This window comes from Oryctolagus cuniculus, chromosome 16 (genome assembly GCF_051225735.1).
Source record: "Oryctolagus cuniculus isolate XC-2025 breed Fujian yellow rabbit chromosome 16, ASM5122573v1, whole genome shotgun sequence".
Classification (NCBI taxonomy): domain Eukaryota; kingdom Metazoa; phylum Chordata; class Mammalia; order Lagomorpha; family Leporidae; genus Oryctolagus; species Oryctolagus cuniculus.
Window position 1 is genome coordinate 14,315,003 of NC_142882.1, and position 23,145 is coordinate 14,338,147.

At 39.8% G+C, this 23,145-nt stretch overlaps 1 pseudogene; it reads left to right on the top strand.

Moving 5' to 3' along the window:
• The window catches only part of LOC149121519 (vomeronasal type-2 receptor 116-like), a 56,028-nt pseudogene extending 34,410 nt beyond the window's left edge, over positions 1 to 21,618 (top strand).
• The last annotated feature ends 1,527 nt before the right edge of the window (positions 21,619 to 23,145 follow it).

A 23,145-nucleotide genomic window follows, 5' to 3' on the forward strand; every position in this document is an offset into this window, starting at 1 on the left:
TAATTACTTCTAACATGTACTGTTAAATACTTCCATTCTTTTTCAGTGTTTCACTTTGAGTTTCCTTACCTCTTTGTATTTTCTTCATTGCTAGTCCAAATGTGAAATGGCACATGTGATGGAAAATGTTTCATGCTTGTGGATTCTCTGCTTAGGTGGCAGCTGATTTCTGTTTGCATTCTGCCAGTGGTGGGGCTCTGTGTAGGGAAAGTAAGGACCTGCCTTGTTCATGAGTCCCAGAGGAGAGTTCTGTTTATGCCACAAGTTTAGAGGCCAAACTCTGTACTCTGCCTTATGTCCTCCAGCCCAAAACATGTCTGGCCACCCTCCCTGTGTGCTGAAGAGTGCCAACCATCATGTGCTTGTTGTGTCCTAGAATGTTCTAGGCCTCAACGAAGGTAAGCCCTGTTATAGGCAGACAGACTCAGTTTCTCCTCAATTATGCTTCCATACCTAACAATATATCATGAATGTATTTCCCTATAACTGATGGATAGTGTTACTGTTTCCATGCCAACCAAGTTTTATTTTATGTTAATAATGCACACCTGTTTACTCAATGTGCATATTTAGGAAATCATTAATTGTGTGTGATTTTGAGTAATATATAATGATCATTTTTAGTTAATAAAGCTTGCATATTTTTTCTTACTTAGTTAATTGGGCTAATTAATAGGACACGAGATATGCCGTTTCATAAAACTTTCAGTGCTTAATGCTAAATACTTGCTTGTTAACTAGGAGACGTTCATCTCCCCTTCAACATCTAAATACCTGTTTTCAGTGCATCCCCATCCCTCTGACCTTCCCTCCTGCACTGGATAACACTAATCCATCCTTGGTCTCTGTGGAGCTGTCTATTCTGGACATTTTCTGTAAACTGATTCATGTCTTTGTGATCTTTTTGACTGGGTTTTTGGCTGCATATTATTTTCACATTTTATCCATGGAAGAGCTTATAGCAGTGCATAGTATACTGTTATCATCATAATATCATAATATCTAAGTCTGCTTTTGAAATGAAGATCTTTCTGGTGGCTCATAGCAGGCAAGGAGTATTATTTGTTCCTCAATGTTCTGGGTATTATTTGTACCATTGGCATTTTCTATAATTTAAACAATCAGAAAAAAATTCCCAAGTGGAGCAACCATAAATATTCTTTTGCCTGCAGAAATTAGTTTCCAGATTTAATCTTACTTTATCATTGGTTCTTAAAAGTTGTCCTTTGTTTCTAAAATGTTTGATAAACATGCACTGTTATTCACTTTAGTTGCACCAAATGAATATTCTAAAACATGTATATGTCATAAACTGACACTATACTATATTGCATTCGTTATTATGTGAAATGGTTGCATCAAGATTTGTAAGTGGAATCAGAAGAAAATAATTCCTTTAAGAGATAGTAATGCCTCCAATTTGAGTTTTTCTTCTTAAAATCCCTGTTCTATTCTCAGTCTTTTGTGCTTTCATATGAACTTTAAGACTGTTTTTCTTTTCTTTTTTTTTTCCTTTATTTGAAAGTCAGAGTTATACAGAAAGAGGAGAGGCATAGAGAGAGAGAGAGAGGTCTTCCATCCGATGGTTCACTTCCCAGATGGCCGCAATGGCAGGAGCTGCGCCGATCCAAAGCCGGGAGCCAGGAGCTTCCTCCAGGTCTCCCACATGGGTGCAGGAGCCCAAGGACCTGAGCCATCTTGCACTGCTTTCTTAGACCACAACAGAGAGCTGGATTGGGAGAGAAGCATTCAGGACTAGAACCGGCGCCCATGTGGGATGCCAGCGCCTCAGTGCCAGCCCCTGTTTTTCTAAATCTATAAATAATGTCACTAGAATTTTTTCTCTTTGTTTCTTTTTTTTTCTTCCTTTCTTTCTTGTTCCTCTTTTACTTTTTTCAGTCACTAGAATTTTAATAGGGATTGCAATGAATCTTTAGATACCATTTTAACACAGCTAATTGTTCTAATCCATGAACAAGAGACATCCTTCCGTTTTTTTTTTTTTTTGTGTGTGTCTGTAATGATGCCTCTCATAAATGTTTAATAAATTTCACTATTATTTTCATTCTAGATAACTTTACCTTTTCAGGTTAATTTATTCCTAAATATTTAATTTTTGAAGCTACTGTGAATACGATTTCTTTCTTTTTAAAATTATTATTTATTATTTTTATTTATTTTCATTTTCTTTGAAAGGCAGAGAAACAGAGACAGGAGAGAAAGTGATATCTTCCATATACTGGTTTACTTCTCAAATGCCAGCAATAGCCGGGCTGGGCCAGGCCACAGAAGAAGTTCAGAAGTCAATCCAGGATGGCAGAGACCCAAGTATTTGAGCTGTCACTGCTGTGTCCCAGCGTGTGCATTAGCAGGTAGCTGGAATCAGAAGCAGACCATAGCTCAAACACTGGCACTCTGCTATGGGTTGCAGGAATCCCAAGCAGTGTTTTATTTTTTTTTTCTCCTAAGTGAAAACCATTATTTTATTTATTTTTTCCTGTTTTTTTTTTAACTTTTATTTAATGAATATAAATTTCCAAAGTACAGCTGATGGATTACAATGGCTTCCCCCCCATAACATCCCTCCCACCCGCAACCCTCCCCTTTCCCACTCCCTTTCCCCTTCCAATCATATCAAGATTCATTTTCAATTCTCTTTATACACAGAAGATCAGTTTAGCATACATTAAGTAAAGATTTCAACAGTTTGCTCCCACACAGAAACATAAAGTGAAAAGTACTGTTTGAGTACTAGTTGTAGTATTAAATCTCAGTGTACAGCACATTAAGGACAAAGATCCTACATGAGGAGTAAGTGCACAGTGACTCCTGTTGTTGACTTAAAAAATTGACACTCTTGTTTATGGCCTCAGTAATCACCCTAGGCTCTTGTCATGAGCTGCCAAGGCTATGGAAGCCCCCTGATTTCACTGACTGATCATATTTAGACAAGGCCATGGTCAAAGTGGAAGTTCTCTCCTCCCTTCAGAGAAAGGTACCTCCTTCTTTGATGACCCATTCTTTCCACTGGGATCTCACTTGCGGAGATCTTTCATTTAGGGTTTATTTTTTTGTTTTGTTTTGTTTTGTTTTTGTTTGTTTGTTTTTGTTTTTTTTTTTTTGCCAGAGTGTCTTGGCTTTCCATGCCTAAAATACTCTCATGGGCTTTTCAGCCAGATACGGATGCTTTAAGGGCTGATTCTGAGGCCAGAGTGCTGTTTAGGACATCTGCCATTCTATGGGTCTGCTGTGTATCTCACTTCCCATGTTGGATCATTCCCTCCCTTTTTTACTCTATCAGCTAGTATTTGCAGACACTATTCTTGTTTATATGATCCCTTTGGTTCTGAGTCCTATCATTATGGTCAATTGTGAACAGAAATTGATCACTGGGACTAGTGAGATGGCATATGCACATGCCACCTCGATGGGATTGAATTCGAATCCCCTGGTATGTTTGTAACTGTACCGTTTGAGGTAAGTCAGCTTGAGCATGTCCCGAATTGCACATCTCTTCCCTCTCTTATTTCCAGTCTTACATTTAACAGTGATCACTTTTCAGTTAAGTTTCAGCACTTAAGAATAATTGTGTATTGATTACAGTATTCAACCAAAAGTATTAAGTAGAACAAACAAACAAAAATACTAAGAGGGATAACATATCAAGTTGCTCATCCACAGTCAGGGTGAGGACTGATCAAGTCACCGTTTCTCAGAGTGTTCATTTCACTTTAACAGGTTTCCTTTTTGGTGCTCTGTTAGTTGTCACATGTATTCTTAGAGTTTATAGAAGGCATTAGACCTTCTGGTAAATGTTTTCCTAAGTTGTTATCTAACGGTTGAAATATTTTTTCAAAGAAACTTTTTATTTATGGATTACAAACTTTATGCATTTTATAAATTTCAACTTTAGGAATGTAGTGATTCTGCCCACCATACACCCCCTGCCACCCATACTCCCACCCCTCCACCTCTTCACTTCCCCATTCCCAGTTACATTCTCCACTAAGATCCATTTTCAATTAACTTTATACACAGAAGAGATTTATTTCTCGAATTCCATTTAATGAGATAATTATTGATATATTGAAATGTTGGTTTTTGTTTGTTGATTTTGTGCCTTGTGAATGTGCTGAATTGGTTTATCAATTCTAATAGATTATTGGTGGAGTAGTTTTTTTTTTTCTCGTGACATCTGCTAATATGGACATCTAACGTTTTTCTTTTCAATTCTGAAATTCTTTATTTCATTTTCATTCTCCTATTCTCTTTTTTTTACTTTTTAATTTTTTAATTTTTTTTTAACTTTTATTTAATGAATATAAATTTCCAAAGTACAGCTGATGGATTACAATGGCTTCCCCCCCATAACGTCCCTCCCACCCGCAACCCTCCCCTTTCCTACTCCCTTTCCCCTTCCAATCATATCAAGATTCATTTTTGATTCTCTTTATATACAGAAGATCAGTTTAGCATACATTGAGTAAAGATTTCAACAGTTTGCTCCCACACAGAAACATAAAGTGAAAAGTACTGTTTGAGTACTAGTTGTAGTATTAAATCTCAGTGTACAGCACATTAAGGACAAAGATCCTACATGAGGAGTAAGTGCACAGTGACTCCTGTTGTTGACTTAACAAATTGACACTCTTGTTTATGGCCTCAGTAATCACCCTAGGCTCTTGTCATGACCTGCCAAGGCTATGGAAGCCCTCTGAGTTCACTGACTCTGATCATATTTAGACAAGGCCATGGTCAAAGTGGAAGTTCTCTCCTCCCTTCAGAGAAAGGTACCTCCTTCTTTGATGACCCATTCTTTCCACTGGGATCTCATTCGTGGAGATCTTTCATTTACGTTCCCCCCCCCAGAGTGTCTTGGCTTTCCATGCCTAAAATACTCTCATGGGCATTTCAGCCGGTTCTGCATGCCTTAAGGGCTGATTCTGAGGCCAGAGTGCTGTTAGGACATTTGCCATTCTATGGGTCTGCTGTGTATCTCACTTCCCATGTTGGATCGTTCTCTCCCTTTTTTATTCTATCAGCTAGTATTTGCAGACACTATTCTTGTTTATGTGATCCCTTTGGTTCTGAGTCCTATCATTACAATAAATTGTGAACAGAAATTGATCACTGGGACTAGTGAGATGGCATATGTACATGCCACATTGATGGGATTGAATTCGAATCCCCTGGTATGTTTGTAACTCTATTGTTTGAGGTAAGTCAGCTTGAGCATGTCCCAAATTGCACATCTCTTCCCTCTCTCATTCCCACTCTTATATTTAACAGCGATCACTTTTCAGTTAAGTTTCAGCACTTAAGAATAATTGTGTATTGATTACAGTATTCAACCAAAAATATTAAGTAGAACAAACAAAAAAAATACTAAGAGGGATAACATATTAAGCTGCTCATCAACAGTCAGGGTGAGGACTGATCAAGTCACCATTTCTCATAGTGTTCATTTCACTTTAACAGGTTTCATTTTTGGTGCTCAGTTAGTTGTCACCTATCAAGGAGAACAAGTGGTATTTGTCCCTTTGGGATTGGCTTATTTCACCCAGACCAAGTGGGATTTATCCCTGGTATGCAGGGATGGTTTAATGTGTGTAAGACAATCAATGTGACACACCACATTAACAGACTGCAGAAGAAGAAAAACCATATGATTATCTCAGTAGATGCCGAGAAAGCATTTAATAAAATACAACACCCGTTGATGATGAAAACTCTAAGCAAACTGGGTATGGAAGGAGCATTCCTCAATACAATCAAAGCAATCTGTGAAAAACCCACAGCCAACATCCTATTGAATGGGGAAAAGTTGGAAGCATTGCCACTGAGATCTGGTACCAGACAGGGATGTCCACTCTCACCACTGCTATTCAATATAGTTCTGGAGGTTCTAGCAAGAGCTAAGGCAAGAAAAAGAAATTAAAGGGATACAAATTGGGAAGGAAGAACTCAAAATATCCCTCTTTGCAGATGACATGATCCTTTATTTAGGGTTCCCAAAGAACTCTACTAAGAGATTATTGGAACTCATAGAAGATTTTGGCAAAGTAGCAGGGTATAAAATCAATGCACAAAAATCAACAGCCTTTGTATACACAGACAATGCCATGGCTGAGGAAGAACTTCTAAGATCAATCCCATTCACAATAGCTACAAAAACAATCAAATACCTTGGAATAAACTTAACCAAGGACGTTAAAGATCTCTACGATGAAAATTACAAAACCTTAAAGAAAGAAATAGAAGAGGATACCAAGAAATGGAAAAATCTTCCATGCTCATGGATTGGAAGAATCAATATCATCAAAATGTCCATTCTCCCAAAAGCAATTTATAAATTCAATGCAATACCAATCAAACTACCAAAGACCTTCTTCTCAGATCTGGAAAAAATGGTGCTGAAATTTATATGGAGGCACAAGAGACCTCGAATAGCTAAAGCAATCTTGTACAACAAAAACAAAGCCGGAGGCATCACAATACCAGATTTCAGGACATACTACAGGGCAGTTGTAATCAAAACAGCATGGTACTGGTACAGAAACAGATGGATAGAACAATGGAACAGAATTGAAACACCAGAAATCAACCCAAACATCTACAGCCAACTTATATTTGATCAAGGATCTAAAACAAATTCCTGGAGCAAGGACAGTCTATTCAATAAATGGTGCTGGGAAAACTGGATTTCCACGTGCAGAAGCATGAAGCAAGACCCCTACCTTACACCTTACACAAAAATCCACTCAACATGGATTAAAGACTTTAATCTATGACCTGACACCATCAAGTTACTAGAGAACATTGGAGAAACCCTTCAAGATATTGGCACAGGCAAAGAATTTCTGGAAAAGACCCGGGAGGCACAGGCAGTCAACGCCAAAATCAACTATTGGGATTGCATCAAATTGAGAAGTTTCTGTACTGCAAAAGAAACAGTCAGGAGAGTGAAGAGACAACTGACAGAATGGGAAAAAATATTTGCAAACTATGCAACAGATAAAGGGTTAATAAACAGAATCTACAAAGAGATCAAGAAACTCCACAAAAACTAAACCAACAACCCACTTAAGAGATGGGCCAAGGACCTCAATAGACATTTTTCAAAAGAGGAAATCCAAATGGCCAACAGGCACATGAAAAAATGTTCAAGGTCATTAGCAATCAGGGAATGCAAATCAAAAGCACAATGAGGTTTCACCTCACCCCAGTTATAATGGCTCACATACAGAAATCTACCAACAATAGATGCTGGCGAGGATGTGGGGAAAAAGGGAAACTAACCCACTGTTGGTGGAAATGCAAACTGGAGAAGCCACTATGTAAGTCAGACAGGGGATTCCTCAAAAACCTGAAGATAACCCTACCGTTCGACCCAGCCATCCCACTCCTTGGAATTTACCCAAAGGAATTTAAATTGGCAAACAAAAAAGAGGTCTGCAGCCTAATGTTTATTGCAGCTCAATTCACAATAGCTAAGACCTGGAACCAACCTAAATGCCCATCAACGGTAGACTGGATAAAGAAATTATGGGATATGTGCTCTGCAGAATACTATACCGCAGTAAGAAACAACGAAATCCAGCCATTTGCAACAAAATGGAGGAATCTGGAACACATCATGCTGAGTGAAATAAGCCAGTCCCAAAGGGACAAATACCATATGTTCTCCCTGATCGGTGACAACTGACTGAACACCAAAAAGGAAACCTGTTGAAGTGAAATGGACACTATGGGAAATGGTGACTTGATCAGCATTGCCCTGACTGTTAATGAACAACTTAATACATTATCCCTCTTAGTAGTTTTTTTTTTTGTCTGCTCTACTTAATATGACTGGTTTAATTCTGTAATTAATACACAGTTATTCTTAAGTGTTGAAAATTAACTGAAATGTGATCCCTGTTAAACATAAGAGTGGGAATAAGAGAGGGAAGAGATGTATAATTTGGGACATGCTCAAGCTGACTTGCCCCAAATGGTAGAGTTAGAAACATACCAGGGGATTCCAATTCAATCCCATCAAGGTGGCATGTACCAATGCCATCTCACTAGTCCAAGTGATCAATTTCAGTTCACAATTGATCATAATGAAAGGACTAAGAGTCAAAGGGAGCACATAAATAAGTCTATACCTGCTAACACTAACCGATAGAATAAATAAAGGGGAGAGTGATCCAACATGGGAAGGGAGATACTCAGCAGACTCATAGAATGGCAGATGTCCTAAATAGCACTCTGGCCTCAGAATCAGCCCTAAAGGCATTCCGATCTGGCTGAAAAGCCCATGAGAGTATTTCAGGCATGGAAAGCCAAGACATTCTGGCAAAAGATCTCTGTGAGTGAGATCCCAGTGGAAAGAACAGGTCTTCAAAGAAGGAGGTACCTTTCTCTGAAGGGAGGAGAGAACCTCCACTTTGACTATGGCCTTTTCTAAACAAAATAAGAATCGGAGAACTCAGAGGGCTTCCATAGCCTTGGAAACTCATGACTGGAGCATAGGGAGATTACTGATGCCATAGACAGGAGTGTCAATTGGTAAAGTCAACAACAGGAGTCACTGTGCACTTACTCCTCATGTAGGATCTCTGTCCTTAATGTGCTGTGCATTGAGATTTAATGCTATAACGAGTACTCAAACAATATATTTCACTTTGTGCTTCTATGGGGGTGCAAACTGTTGAAATCTTTACATAATGCATACTAAACTGATCCTCTGCAAAAAAAAAAAAAAGAAGAAGAAGAAATTATCAACTCCCAACTTGACTCTCACTGGGATTAAACATGACAATAGGTCTGATTTGATTTCATCATCATTTAAAAAAATCATCTATTATTTTTCACTTTATGTTTCTGTGTGGGAGCAAACTGTTGAAATCCTTACTTAATGTATACTAAGCTGATCTTCTGTATATTAAGATAATCAAAAATGAATCTTGATGTGAATGAACGGGGAGAGGGAGTGGGAAAGGGGAGGGTTGTGGGTGGGAGGGACGGTATGTGGGGAAAGCCATTGTAATCCATAAATCGTACTTTGGAAATTTATATTCATTAAATAAAAGTTAAAAAAGTGAAATTATATATTAGTATTAATCCCCACATTGAAACATAAGAATCAATGCAAACCTCCAGTCGCATATACGTTATTAAGAAGTGAGATTTTTCATATGAATGAAATTATGGATGAAATGTATAAATTAGAGAAAGTTCAGAGCAATTTTCAGGAATTCATATTTTTTCACAAAAAAAGGAAAAGAATGTTCAATGTGAAATGTTAAGAAAGTTCAGTGAAGAGGAGAAAGGACAACAAAGTGATATAATTTGAGTTCTTATTACTTAGAAGCCCTAAATCTATTATTTTTACTTGTTGAATTATAAATATAAATAATCACTATATTTAGTGATTATAAAGTGAGTTGAAAGTTTGTTGTTTAAAAGTACAAAAGAAAGAAATAAAGGAAGAGGCAGGAAGGGAAGTGTCATATTCTTAGAATTGTTTCTTTGAAATACACAAAATCAGTTCTCTTCATATTAATAATAAAACAGGAAAAAGAAGAAATCCCAAATCAAATGCTTATTTTCAAAATAAATATAATTTTAAAATATTAATTTATTTATTTGAAAACCAGAGTTACACAGAGAGAAAAGGAGAGGCAGAGAGAGAGTGAGAGAGGTCTTCCAGCTGCTGGTTCACTCCTCAACTGGCTGCAAAGGCCAGAGCTGTGCTCAGCTGAATTCAGGAGACAGGAGATTCCTCTGGGTCTCCCACATGGGTGCCAGGGCCCAAGGACTTGGGTCATCCTCCACTGCCTTTGCAGGCCATAGCAGAGAGCTGGGTTGGAAGAGGAGCAGCTGGGACTTGAACTGGCACCCATATGGAATGTCAGCACTATAGGCAGCGGCTCCACTCACTACACCACAGTGCCGGCCTCCAAAGTAAATATATTTTTTTTATTTTTTATTTTTATTTTTTAAAATTTTTTTTTGACAGGCAGAGTGGACAGTGAGTATGAGAGACAGAGAGAAAGGTCTTCCTTTGCCATTGGTTCACCCTCCAAAGGCCGCCGCAGCCTGTGTGCTGCGGCCGGTGCACTGCGCTGATCTGATGGCAGGAGCCAGGTACTTATCCTGGTCTCCCATGGGGTGCAGGGCCCAAGTACTTGGGCCATCCTCCACTGCACTCCCTGGCCACAGCTGAGAGCTGGCCTGGAAGAGGGGCAACCGGGATAGAATTCGGTGCCCCGACCGGGACTAGAACCTGGTGTGCTGGTGCCGCAAGGGGGAGGATTAGCCTAGTGAGCCGCGGTGCCGGCTTCAAAGTAAATATAATTTAATGACGCTTCTTTTACAAGATTTGATACATCAGAGCAGAAAATTGCAGAAATGGAACATGAAAATTTAATTCAGGTGAATGCGTTTAGAGGGGATAATATTTAAACAATTGGCAAATCAGTTGCATTTAAACTCTTTCAGAACTAACAGAAAACAAAAATTGCATCTTGATTTCTGTCTCTGAGTAAGATTCAGATTCCATATTGAGGTACATCAAGGCTTGTCTAAAAAGTTCATGAAGAGAAGTGTTTGCATAGGCAGTTTGCTTCTTTCCCACATCTGCACTGAAGAACTCACTCCTTTCCATGAATCTGACCCTCTTCATAGGTGGTTGTGGAAGAACTACCAACATGTCCTGGCCTTTCACTTTGCCATCCAGGAGATCAATAAGAATCCCTGCTTATTACCAAACATGTCCCTAGGTTACCAATTCTACAATGGTTTTCCCAGTGATCAGTTCACCTTGTGGAGCACTCTGCACTGGCTCTCAGGACAGGGTATATTTGTCCCTAACTACAACTGCAAAAAACAAGACAAATCAGTCGCCATCATTGCAGGAACCACAGCAACATTTTCTGCTGAAATTGGAACCCTTTTGGAGCTCTACAAAACCCCACAGGTATGTGTGTTCTGAATTTCAGAGAAGAATGTTTAAGTTTTTCCTAACACCATTCTCTCATCTGTGTTGAAAAGGCAATGTAGAAACCAAGAATAAGAGAGGGAAGAGATGTGCAATTTGGGACATGCTCAAGCTGACTTACCTCAAACGGTAGAGTTAGAAACATACCAGGGGATTCCAATTCAATCCCATCAAGGTGGCATGTACCAATGCCATCTCACTAGTCCCAGTGATCAATTTCTGTTCACAATTGATCATAATGATAGGACTAAGAACCAAAGGGATCACATTAACAAGACTAGTGTCTGAAAATACTAGCTGATAGAATAAAAAAGGGAGAGAATGATCCAACATGGGAAGTGAGATACACAGCAGACCCATAGAATGGCAGATGTCCTAAACAGCACTCTGGCCTCAGAATCAGCCCTTAAGGCATGCAGAACTGGCTGAAATGCCCATGAGAGTATTTTAGGCATGGAAAGCCAAGACACTCTGGGGGAGGGGGGGAACGTAAATGAAAGATCTCCGCAAGTGAGATCCCAGTGGAAAGAATGGGTCATCAAAGAAGGAGGTACCTTTCTCTGAAGGGAGGAGAGAACTTCCACTTTGACCATGGCCTTGTCTAAATATGATCAGTCAGTGAAATCAGGGGGCTTCCATAGCCTTGGCAGCTCATGACAAGAGCCTAGGGTGATTACTGAGGCCATAAACAAGAGTGTCAATTTGTTAAGTCAACAACAGGAGTCACTGTGCACTTACTCCTCATGTAGGATCTTTGCCTTAGTGTGCTGTACATTGAGATTTAATGCTATAACTAGTACTCAAACAGTATTTTTCACTTTATGTTTCTGTGTGGGAGCAAACTGTTGAAATCTTTACTTAATATATGCTAAGCTGATTTTCTGTATATAAAGAGAATCGAAGATGAACCTTGATGTGAATGAAAGGGGAGAGGGAGTGGGAAAGGGGAGGGTTGCGGGTGGGAGGGACGTTATGGGGGGGAAGCCATTGTAATCCATAAGCTGTACTTTGGAAATTTATATTCATTAAATAAAAGTTAAAAAAAAGAAATCCAATACTAAAACCAAAAAAAAAGAAGCCAAGAATATGTATCCCACCATGATTTTAAGTGGGAAAACCCTGGCCTGTGGAATTATTAACAGAAGGAAGGAGGTAGGAAGAAAGGGAAGGGGCAGTGAATGCTGAGGGTCTCCACTCAGATTCCTACCTAGGGCCAATATATCCATCCCTACCATTGGATTTATTGACTTCATTGTATTCACAGCTCAGTATTTCAAAGGAAATTTTCACGTCACCAAGAAGTGTACTGTCCAAGGTGGCATCCACAGGTGATAATGTAGATGTGGGTATTTAAAAACCTGGACATTTGCTTTTCCTTTGGGACATCACAGAGGACCATGCCTTCCCTAAGTTTGCTAAGAGTGTTCGAGGCTCAGTTCCAGTGAAATGGGTGTTCCTGGACTCCATCATCCAAACCTCCCTCACTCACCTGCACTGAAAGATTCCTTCAGAAGAATCTCACTGAGTGTTCTATTTACAATTCCTGACATCACAGATGGTTTTTCCTAACATTTTGGTTTGAGAGGCAGAAAGAGACATAACAGAGGTCTTCCATTCATTGGTACACTCACTAATGTGCTGGGAGTCTGGCAATTGTAGGCCCCGGGTATAGGAATTCTGTTCAGGTCTTCCATGAGGGTTAACTATTTCAATTAATCAAGACATTACAGCTGCCTCCCAGGATCTGCATTAGCAAATCAGTGATTTATGTAAGACCCAGTACACACCATCAGCAATACAGGCCCATTACTGCCAAAAAAAAAAAAAAAAGACTTCAGTCACATAAGAGGATTCTAAGCTGGAAAAAATATTTCACCAAAAATCAGAGTGAGTAATTGTGATTTTCATGACAAGTTATGTGATGTTGTGAAAAGAAATGAAATCCAGTGTATCAGGAGATCCATACAAACTTTGTCATGGTTTACATGCCACATGGGTTCTATCCCACATTTGGGTGAGAGAGAGCAGGATATTATCTTGGTGGTATTGCATTCAGAATTGATGCCTTCCCAGTTTGCACTGCAGGACATGAAGAGAAAATAGGGATATGACATATTTTCATGCTATCACCTTTCTTCCAAAGGCTAAGGGCATGAGAAGCATGGTGTTCTCTGTGTGCAGAATAACAGAATTCAGCTATCTCTAGAGCAATCTTTCTTTTTACCCAGTAACATTCTCCTCAAAGGCCTCCCTTGGAGAGAATATCTCAGCCTTACCCCAACAAAGATAATTCACAGTCATGACTACTTTGGCTTTCAGATCACCTATGGCCCTTTTGATCCTCTGCTAAGTGATAAAGACCAGTTTCCCTCACTCTATCAGATGGCCACCAGTGACAGCACTGTGGTCCATGGAATGATCTCCTTGTTGCTGCATTTTGGCTGGACTTGGGTGGCGCTCTTTGTATCTGATGATATGAAAGGAGAGCAGTTCCTTCGGTACTTTGAGGCAGAGATGGTAAAGAAAGGTCTCTGTGTGGCCTTCACACAAAAGCTCCCTGCCACTAAGAGACTGTATGCCTCCACTGATATCACTTTCATGACTGGGATCAGCCTTTCTTCTGCAAATGTGCACATACTCTATGGTGAAGTAAGGAGCCTCATCAATGTGGACTTTGAAGGAGGATACTTTTTAACCGTGGGCAAGGTGTGGATCATGGTAGCAAAGTGGAACATCATTGTGCATGAGACATAGCGTGTACTGCACTCTTTCCATGGAGGCTTCTCATTTTCACCACACAAGGGGGAAATCCCAGGCCTCAAACATTTTCTCAAGACAGTGGACCCTTCCCACTACCCAGAAGATTTTTACTTCACTAAACTCTGGTTTCACATTTTCACCTGCCTACCTTCTGGGTCGCTATGTGGAGAAATAGGAGACTGCCCACCAAACACTTCCTTAGAGTTTTCCCCAGGAGACACCGACATAATGACTCTTATCTGACTCTAGCTATTTCATCTACAATGCTGTGTATGCAGTGGCCCATGCCCTCCATAAGATGTTTCTAGAGAAAGTAGAAATGGGATCTCCAGGAGATGCAGCTCAACCTAAGCTTCTCCCTTGGCAGGTAAACCTCCTCCAGAACAGGACAGGCATGAAGCCCTAATATATTTGCACTTTTTTTTTACTGAAGTAGAACTCCATGGTTTTTGTCATATACTGCCAGATAAGGTTTAAAAAGTTAATCAAATTCTCAACTAAGTTTCTATAGGAGAGCTGAGTGGAGAGAAACCCACATGGTATCAATTTTAAGCATTAGTGAGATATAAAATTCTAAGTATAGATAATTTAACACATATAACTCATGTGTTTGTCTTATTTTGGATCTACAAGGACTGCTAGAAATCTTCAATTTTAGAAAAATGTATATCTTTAAAAAACTAGACTTATGTCAAATTTTAAAAGCATTAATATTCTGACTTTTAAGTTTACTTTGTTGAACCCTAGAAGAAGCTCAGGTAAGAACACAACTGGTTACCATCATTAAAATTATCCTTTAGCACACCCATCCATGACAGACCCATGTTTAAGTGCAAAGCTTACCTTCCCTAAAGCCCCAACTAAACCTCCTTCCTGGTCATGGATACAGCAGAGTGCATGCCTAAGCCAGCTAATATAATTTACTGTTTGTATTAAATCACTTCCCATCATTTCTTCAGGCAATGATTGAATAGTTCCCCTCACATGAACCCATGACATGGTGACCACCCAAACCCAACTAAGTCTCTCCTAAGAAGAATCCCTGAGGATTATGAGCCTGAGAAGTGACTGCTTAGTGCATGTACACCACTCAATAACCTGTAACTTGAATTCCATTTCTTGGATTTCTTCAATCTCATTGTCTTCACAATCTAGTATTGAAGTGTTGTGTACTTTTGTGGCCATCATAGTGTCTTCCTTATTCTGTTTCTTGAACTGGTGCATTTGTTGATCATCATTTGTGGAGATACTAGTTGGTTTCTGTGATTTATCACTGTGGTGGCTTTCATCTTTGGACTATGTGTGGATTAATGGAATGTCTGCTTTCAGGGCATCCCTAGAGCTTTGTGGTAGATATGTCCAGGAAGCTCTTTTCAGTGCTCCAGGGTGAGGTTTGTATCTGAGGTGACACACCCAGGTTTGGCATAGTAAATCTCTATCTCTTTCTCTTTTTTTTTTTTTTTTTGATCAGATAGGTTTGTTTATGTCTGTTGGTGTAGACTCAGCTGAGCTCCTCTACTCAAAGGAGACCAGTTACTGGGTGCTAGCTCCAGTGTGTATATTATTTGTTTGCTCTGCCATAAGGACCACACAGAGGATCTGTGCAGTCCACAGTGTAAGCTCAGATTCTCCAGCAATGTCCCTGGCCAGCTCACCAGGGAGCCCTGATCATATGGCACCTCCAGCAGTGAGTGCCCAAAGTCTCAGCCACAGGCTGAGTCCTCTTATATGTTTGTCTTGTTTTGGATCAACAGGGACTGCTGGAAATCTTCAGTTTTAGAAAAATGTGTATCTAAAAAAAATAGGCTTATGTCAAATTTTAAAAGCATTAATAATGTGACTTTTAAGATTACTTTGTTGAACTCTAGAAGAAGCTCAGGTAAGAACACAACACAATCCTGCACACAAGCCTCCCACAGTCACAAGCACTCAGCCCCCTGTCCTCACCAGACTCAGGAGTCTCTGCTTGGCTGTTTGCTGGTGCAGCTGTTATGTATGTCCAAGGTTATGCCTGTTCTCTATCAGCTTGTTACAGGACACAGTTGCAGGGTAATTGGAGAGAGAGAAAACATGCCCCCTACTTTGTTTATTTTCCTGTAGTTTGTCAGGTACACTATCCCCCATGGGACTCCAAGCTGGATTCCCTCTAAGCTCTTCCTGCAGCTTTTCACCAGTGGCTTGGTCTCCAGCGGATTGGTCTCACCTCACTCTCCAACACTGGTGCAGAGGCTCTCAGCTGCTGGGGTCCTGAGTTGTGCATGTCCTTACCCTCCACATAGGTCCACTGTGTCCCTCCAATTTGTGTAGAATTTCCTCTGCTGTTTTCTTCCTAACACTTCCCTGAGCCTGCAGTCCTTCTACTTTTTCTTAAACTATGTTCTCCTAGACTACAGCAGCCATCACCCTCCCTTCTCCACCATTTTAATCCCATCTCTAGCACCTAAACTTGAATGCTGTACATCTTACAATTATGTTTGTCCTCTAGCTTCACCCACTCCTGAAGAAAATCCAGTTTAGGAACAGTGCTGGAAGTGACATATCTTTCCATGAAACAAGGCACGATGTGGTACAATATGATATCCAGAATATTGTGAATTTTCCTGTGGGTCTTGGGTTGATGGTCAACATTGGAAAGTTTTTCTCTAAGAGTTCACGTGATCCAGCCTTGGTCATCAATGAAGAGATGATAGAATGGCCTATTGCGTTTAAAGAGGTATGGATCCCTTTCAATACCACAGGCCTACATAGAGGTCTGAGTAGAATCTTGGGAGTAGATTAATTATGAAGCCTTTATGTAAGCATCAGAGTCTCAGTTCACATCATGGTTTCCAAATACATGGTAATACTTATATATGTAGCTAATCCTTACATGTTCTTATATATACATATATATATATATAATCCTTATTATATATATATTATAATCCTTATAATATATATATTACAATCCTTATAATATATACATAATCCTTACATATTATATATATATAGGTAATCCTATATATATATATATATATAAATATATGTAGGTTATCCTGTATATAGGTAATATATATTATTGTATTCTTATATATATAGAGAGGTAATCCTTATATAGTCTTAGGTAATGCATGTTGAATGAATGTGCAACTTGGAATAATCTACTGATTTATTTTGAATTTTTTAAAAATTTTATTTATTTGAGAGGTAGAGTTATAGACAGTGAGAGGGAGAGACAGAGAGAAATGTCTTCCGTCCAGTGGTTCACTCCCCAAATGGCTGCAATGGCCGTGCTGTGCTGATCTGAAGCCAGGAGCCAGGTGCTTCCATCCAGTCTCCCATATGGGTAAAGGGGTCCAAGGACTTGGGCCATCTTCTACTGCTTTCCCAGGCCACATCAGAGAGCTGTATTGGAAGAAGAACAGCCAGGACTAGAACTAGTGACCATAGGGGATGCCGGTACCAAAGGTGGAGGATTAACCTAATGTGCCACAGCACCAGCCCCTGATTTATTTTTTGAATTTGAACACATATATTTTGTAGATGTTTAGTGAATAGAATGAAGGCTATAAATGAAAAGAAATAGAGAGATTAGTGTATAGACACATAAATCCTAAATATATCTATATATTCTGAAGACCTTAATCTCATATGGTGAGGGTCTTTATGTTGTGATGCATGATGAACACAGTGGATTATGGGTTGACTTATCATTCGCCTCTTTGTAGATAGCATTTCCTTTTTTCATTTCACATGCTACTCAGTCTTCCACAATTTATTCTACATAACATCTTGAGATATTGACAATAATTTGTCATGTTTCCAAAATATGATATTTTCTGCATGACCAAATATAACAACAATGCATTGCACCCAAGTGATGTGTTTATCTCTAAAATTAATGGCCTGCCTGAATGGAAAATATCAGAAATGTACTAAACACAATTATTGTTTCGTAACACATTCTAAACATTTCTATGTTGACCTGAATTTTTCATAGTTACTCTCAGTGGTGTGCCTCCGTATCATGTCTTTTGTTTCTTTTATCTGTGATATAAAATATTCTAATCAACTAAGTATGAGTTCATGGTCAATTTTTTCTCAGACATTCTAGTTTTCAGAATCATTGCCACATAGAAACCCACATTAAACATATTTTGGATATAGTAGTTCAATAAGAGATAAATGGCAGAGGATGTTAGCGGGTGATGTGTGAAATAAAAGTGATTAACTGCATTTGTAATATTTGCTACATGTTGATAAAGTACAATATGACCACAGAAGCTCCACATTAGCTGCCTAGGTAATGATGACTTGGCAGGCATAAGAGGAGACACAGTGGTGACCTTCAACTGAAGGTCACATTTTCTGTTGTGAGGGGTTAAGCATTGAAATTCTATCAATGTGGCCAATAATCAAGATGAATGTTTCTACTTTTTCCTTTCAGACTCCTCAATCTGTGTGTAGCCAGAGCTGTGGCCCAGGATTCAGGAAAGTGCCACAGGAAGGAAGACCTGTCTGCTGCTATACTTGCACTTTTTGCACAGACAGAGACATTTCCAATCAGACAGGTAGAAACCGTATCCATTTCTACTGATATTTCTACTGTCATAATTATACTACTCAGCCAAAAAAAGGAATGAAATCAGGCCGGTGCCGCGGCTCACTAGGCTAATCCTCCACCTAGCAGCGCCGGCACACTGGGTTCTAGTCCCGGTTGGGGCACCGGATTCTGTCCCGGTTGCCCCTCTTCCAGGCCAGCTCTCTGCTGTGGCCAGGGAGTGCAGTGGAGGATGGCCCAGGTGCTTGGGCCCTGCACCCCATGGGAGACCAGGAAAAGCACCTGGCTCCTGGCTCCTGCCATCGGATCAGCGCGGTGCGCCGGCCGCAGTGCGCTGGCTGCAGTGGCCATTGGAGGGTGAACCAATGGCAAAGGAAGACCTTTCTCTCTGTCTCTCTCACTGTCCACTCTGCCTGTCAAAAAAAAAAAAAAAAAAGGAATGAAATCCTGCCATTTGCAACAACAGTGATGCAACTGGAAGCCATTATGCTCAGTGAAATAATCCAGTCCCCAAAAGATAAATATCATCATATGTTTTCTCTGATATTTAGTAGTTAATATAGACTACAAAAAAGCATTGCTTAAGAATGAAACTGACATATTAGGATTTCATTATGTTTTTAGCTCTTTTTTATACCCCTGTGGAACAGTGTGCTGTTTCTACATTTTACTTCTTGAATATTATGGCTAATGGTGCATTAAGTCTGTGGTTATAAAGCAACTGAATTTGTATTATTGTAAAAATTAAAACAAGAAAGGAAGGAAGGAAGGAGGAGTATTCTGGGAGGGAAGGAAGGAGGGAAGTATGGTTACCATCTTAGAGTCGTTTCTATAAAATATATGAAATCTGTTCTCTTTACATTGATAAAAATTTAAAATAAGAATAAATAACCCAAAGTGAATTGTGATTGGGAATGTGATGGGAGAGAGAGTGGGAGGTGGGGGATGGGAGGGTTGCAGGTGAGAGGGAGTAGTTATAGGGGGAAAAAGCCACTGTAATCCAAAAGTTGTACTTTGGAAATTTATATTTATTAATTAAAAGTTAAAAAAAAAACAAAAACAAAACAAAAAATGAAAAAACCAACAATATTTGTAATGAGATTGTAGTGAACCATTGCTATGAATACAAACATTCACTTGTTATCTCCATACATCCATTTTATGATTGCTATGTCTACCACATTATGTGTAGACCGGTTTTTGGTGGCGCTCATCCTTTTGGGCTTAATTGTGCTATTGATTTGACAAGACATCTTATTTTACCCTCCAATTCTGAGAGAGGCAGTCCTAATCTGAGCTCTTCCAATGGGCTGTGCTTAAATCTAGACAATACATGTAAAAAGCATCACCATCAAGCTTAGTTATGCTTCCTTAGATGAGCAAATCCATGTATTTTCATGCATAAATGCAATGTACAGGGACGGTGCAAGTTGATACAGAAATGTTTTATTACTCTTGAACCATATTTAGCATTATGCAGTGTGAAATATGAAGACAATATATAATCATAAAGGATGCAGATTGGCATCATTAAAAAGGGTCTTTGCACAAGATAAACATTTAAGGAATTACCTATGAAAGCCAAATATATCAAATTATGTAAAGTAGACATACACTAATTAGAAAATGCTTCCATTATTCAAAATACTGAGCAGATAATACTTTTTAAAAGATTTATTTTATTTATTTGAAAGACAGAGTTACAGGGTCAAGTAGAGACAGAGAAAGAAGTCTTACATCTGCTGGTTCACTCCCCAGATGGCTGCAATGGCCAGAGCTGCACTGACCTGAAGCCAGGGGCCAGGAGTTTCTACCAGGTCTCCCATGGCAGGTGTGGGGCCCAAGGACTTGGGTCATCTTCTACTGCTACCCCAGACCATAGCAGAGAGCTGGATCAAGGGGCAGCTGGGACTGGAACCGGCACCTGTATGGGGTGCTGGCCAGGGCATTAACTTGCTGAGCCACATCACCGGCCCAAAAATAGTTTTTATTGCTCAAAAATAATAATTCAATGACCATTAATGCAGCAGTAGAAAGCACTTAATTTTTCACACTTCAGAGAAAGAATAGACTTATCAGGTATAAAGATTATAACAAATAATTTATCAGAGTGATGTGCAACACCCACTAAGTATATGAAACAAGAAACAAAAATAAATTACCATCATATGGGAATTCGTAGCTCATCACATAGGTGCTTGTGTGTGTCCAGATTGTCTCTGAGACAAAAGCTAGGAGCACCTACTGATTCTAGGAAGAGAGCATTCTCCCTGGATTGGGAATGCAGAGTTACCCTAGTGCATCTTGGTATATGATAGAGCAGTTTGTTCTCAAAGTGGCAGTGCAAAAGTGACGCCTTTCCTGGACAGAAAAAGGCAGCAATTAAGTATCAATCCTGAGTCTCTCTTTTTCCTCAGATGCAGAGCAGTGCACCCCATGTGCAGATCACGAGTAACCAAAAATGGAGAGAAACCACTGCCTCCCCAAGCTGGTGACCTTCTTAGCCTTTGAGGAATCCCTGGGGATGGCTCTGGCCTGCATGGCTCTGTGCTTCTCAGTACTCACAGCTGTGGTCCTTTGGGTCTTTGTGAAGCACCGAGACACTCCCATCATCAAGGCCAATAAGAGGACCCTCAGCTACATCCTGCTCATTGCCCTCCTCCTGTGCTTCCTCTGCTCCTTACTCTTCCTTGGCCGTCCCAACACAGCCACCTGCCTCCTGCAACAAATAGCATTTGGACTTGTGTTCACAGTGGCTGTTTCCACTGTGCTGGCCAAGACCATCACTGTGATTCTGGCCTTCAAGTTTACAAAACCTGGAAGAACTATCAGGCAACTGCTGGTATCAGAAGCTTCTAACTCCCTCATTCCCATCTGCTTCCTGATCCAACTGGCTGTCTGTGGCATCTGGCTGGGAATCTCTCCTCCCTTCACTGAGTTAGATGCACACTCTGAGCATGGCCACATCATCCTGGTGTGCAACAAGGGCTCAGTCACTGCCTTCTACTGTGTCCTGGGCTACCTGGGCTCCTTGGCCCTGGCGAGCTTCACCTTGGCTTTCCTAGCCAGGAACCTGCCTGACACATTCAATGAAGCCAAGTTCCTGACCTTCAGCATGCTGGTGTTCTGCAGTGTCTGGGTGACCTTCCTGCCTGTCTACCACAGCACCAAGGGGAAGGTCATGGTGGCTGTGGAGGTCTTCTCCATCTTTGCCTCCAGTGCAGGGCTCCTGGGCTGCATCTTCCTCCCCAAGTGCTACATTATTCTCATAAGGCCTGAAAAGAATTCTTTGAAAGACTTAAAGAAAAGAGCAAGTTCTAAGGGATTCTGAAGATTTCCACTTGCTTTGCTGTCACATATTCAGAGTTTAGGACCGATAATCCAGACTGAAGTGGCATTTAAGATATATGAAGGAAATGAAATTGATTTTTCCTTTAAATACAACTGGTGGGTTGTGTGTTTAGCCTAGTGATCTGAGAGAATGGCATCAGTTTCTGGCTCTGGTTTTTGCTCCTGACCTGGGCTACTGATTCCTAGGGCCCTGGAGGAAGTGGTGAATCTTCATGTAACTTTGTCCTGGCCATCCATGTAAAATTCTTGGGTCTGACTCCCTGTTGTTGGTTGTAGCCTCGATCCAGGAAAAAGCACTGGGGTTGAGGAGGTGTGAGGCATTGAATAGGATTTCTCTTTGTCTCTATCACTAACCTTCTTTTTCTCTCCCTCTCAGAGTTAGTAATGGAGTTTAGGGAAAAATTTTAAATTGAGTAAAGTAAATCATGGTGTAAATCAAACCTTGGATGTGCATCAAGGCTATAACAGCAATGTTATTTTATATTAAATTGCTATTCCTAAAATCCTGGAGACTGAATTAATTTCTATTTATCAATGTGCAGACAATGTAAGTGTTCTTATTTGCTAAGACATCTAATTAACATGCTTCACGTTCTGTTTGCCCTGGCTATTGATTGTTTAACATATATTTCTTGGCATTGTGATTTAACTGTGTTTTTTTTTTCCCAGAAACAGGAGGAGCATGGTCAAGCAGTGTTCCTTGTGGGGATGCCACGTTGTCCAAAAAATCTTAATAAATAACGATTGTTGAGTGGATTTTTGTGTAAGGTGTAGGTTGGGGAACTTGCTTCATGCTTCTGCACGTGGAAATCCAGTTTTCCCAGCACCATTTATTGAATAGACTGTCCTTACTCCAGGGATTGGTTTTGGATCCTTGATCAAATATAAGTTGATTGTAGATGTTTGGATTGATTTCTGGTGTTTCTATTCTGTTCCATTGGTCTATCCATCTGTTTCTATACCAGTACCATGCTGTTTTGATTACAACTGCCCTGTAGTATGTCCTGAAATCTGGTATTGTGATGCCTCTGGATTTGTTTTTATTGTACAAGATTTCTTTAGCTATTCGAGGTCTCCTGTGTCTCCATATGAATTTCAGCATCATTTTTTCCAGATATGTGAAGAATGTCTTTGGTATTTTTATTGGTATCACATTGAATCTATAAATTGCTTTTGGGAGAATGGACATTTTGATGATATCGATTCTTTCAATCCATGAGCAAGAAATACTTTTCAATGTTTTGTTAGCCTCCTCTATTTCTTTCCTTAAGATTTTGTAATTCTCATCGTAGAGATCTTTAACATCCTTGGTTAAGTTTATTCCAAGGTATTTGTGGTTTTTGTGCCTATTTTGAGTGGGATTAAAGATCTAAATCTACGACCTAAGACCATCGAATTATTAGAGAACATTAGAGAAACCCTGCAAGATATAGGTACCGGAAAAGACTTCTTGGAAAAGACCCTGGAATCACAGGCAGTCAAAGCCAAAATTAACATTTGGGATTAC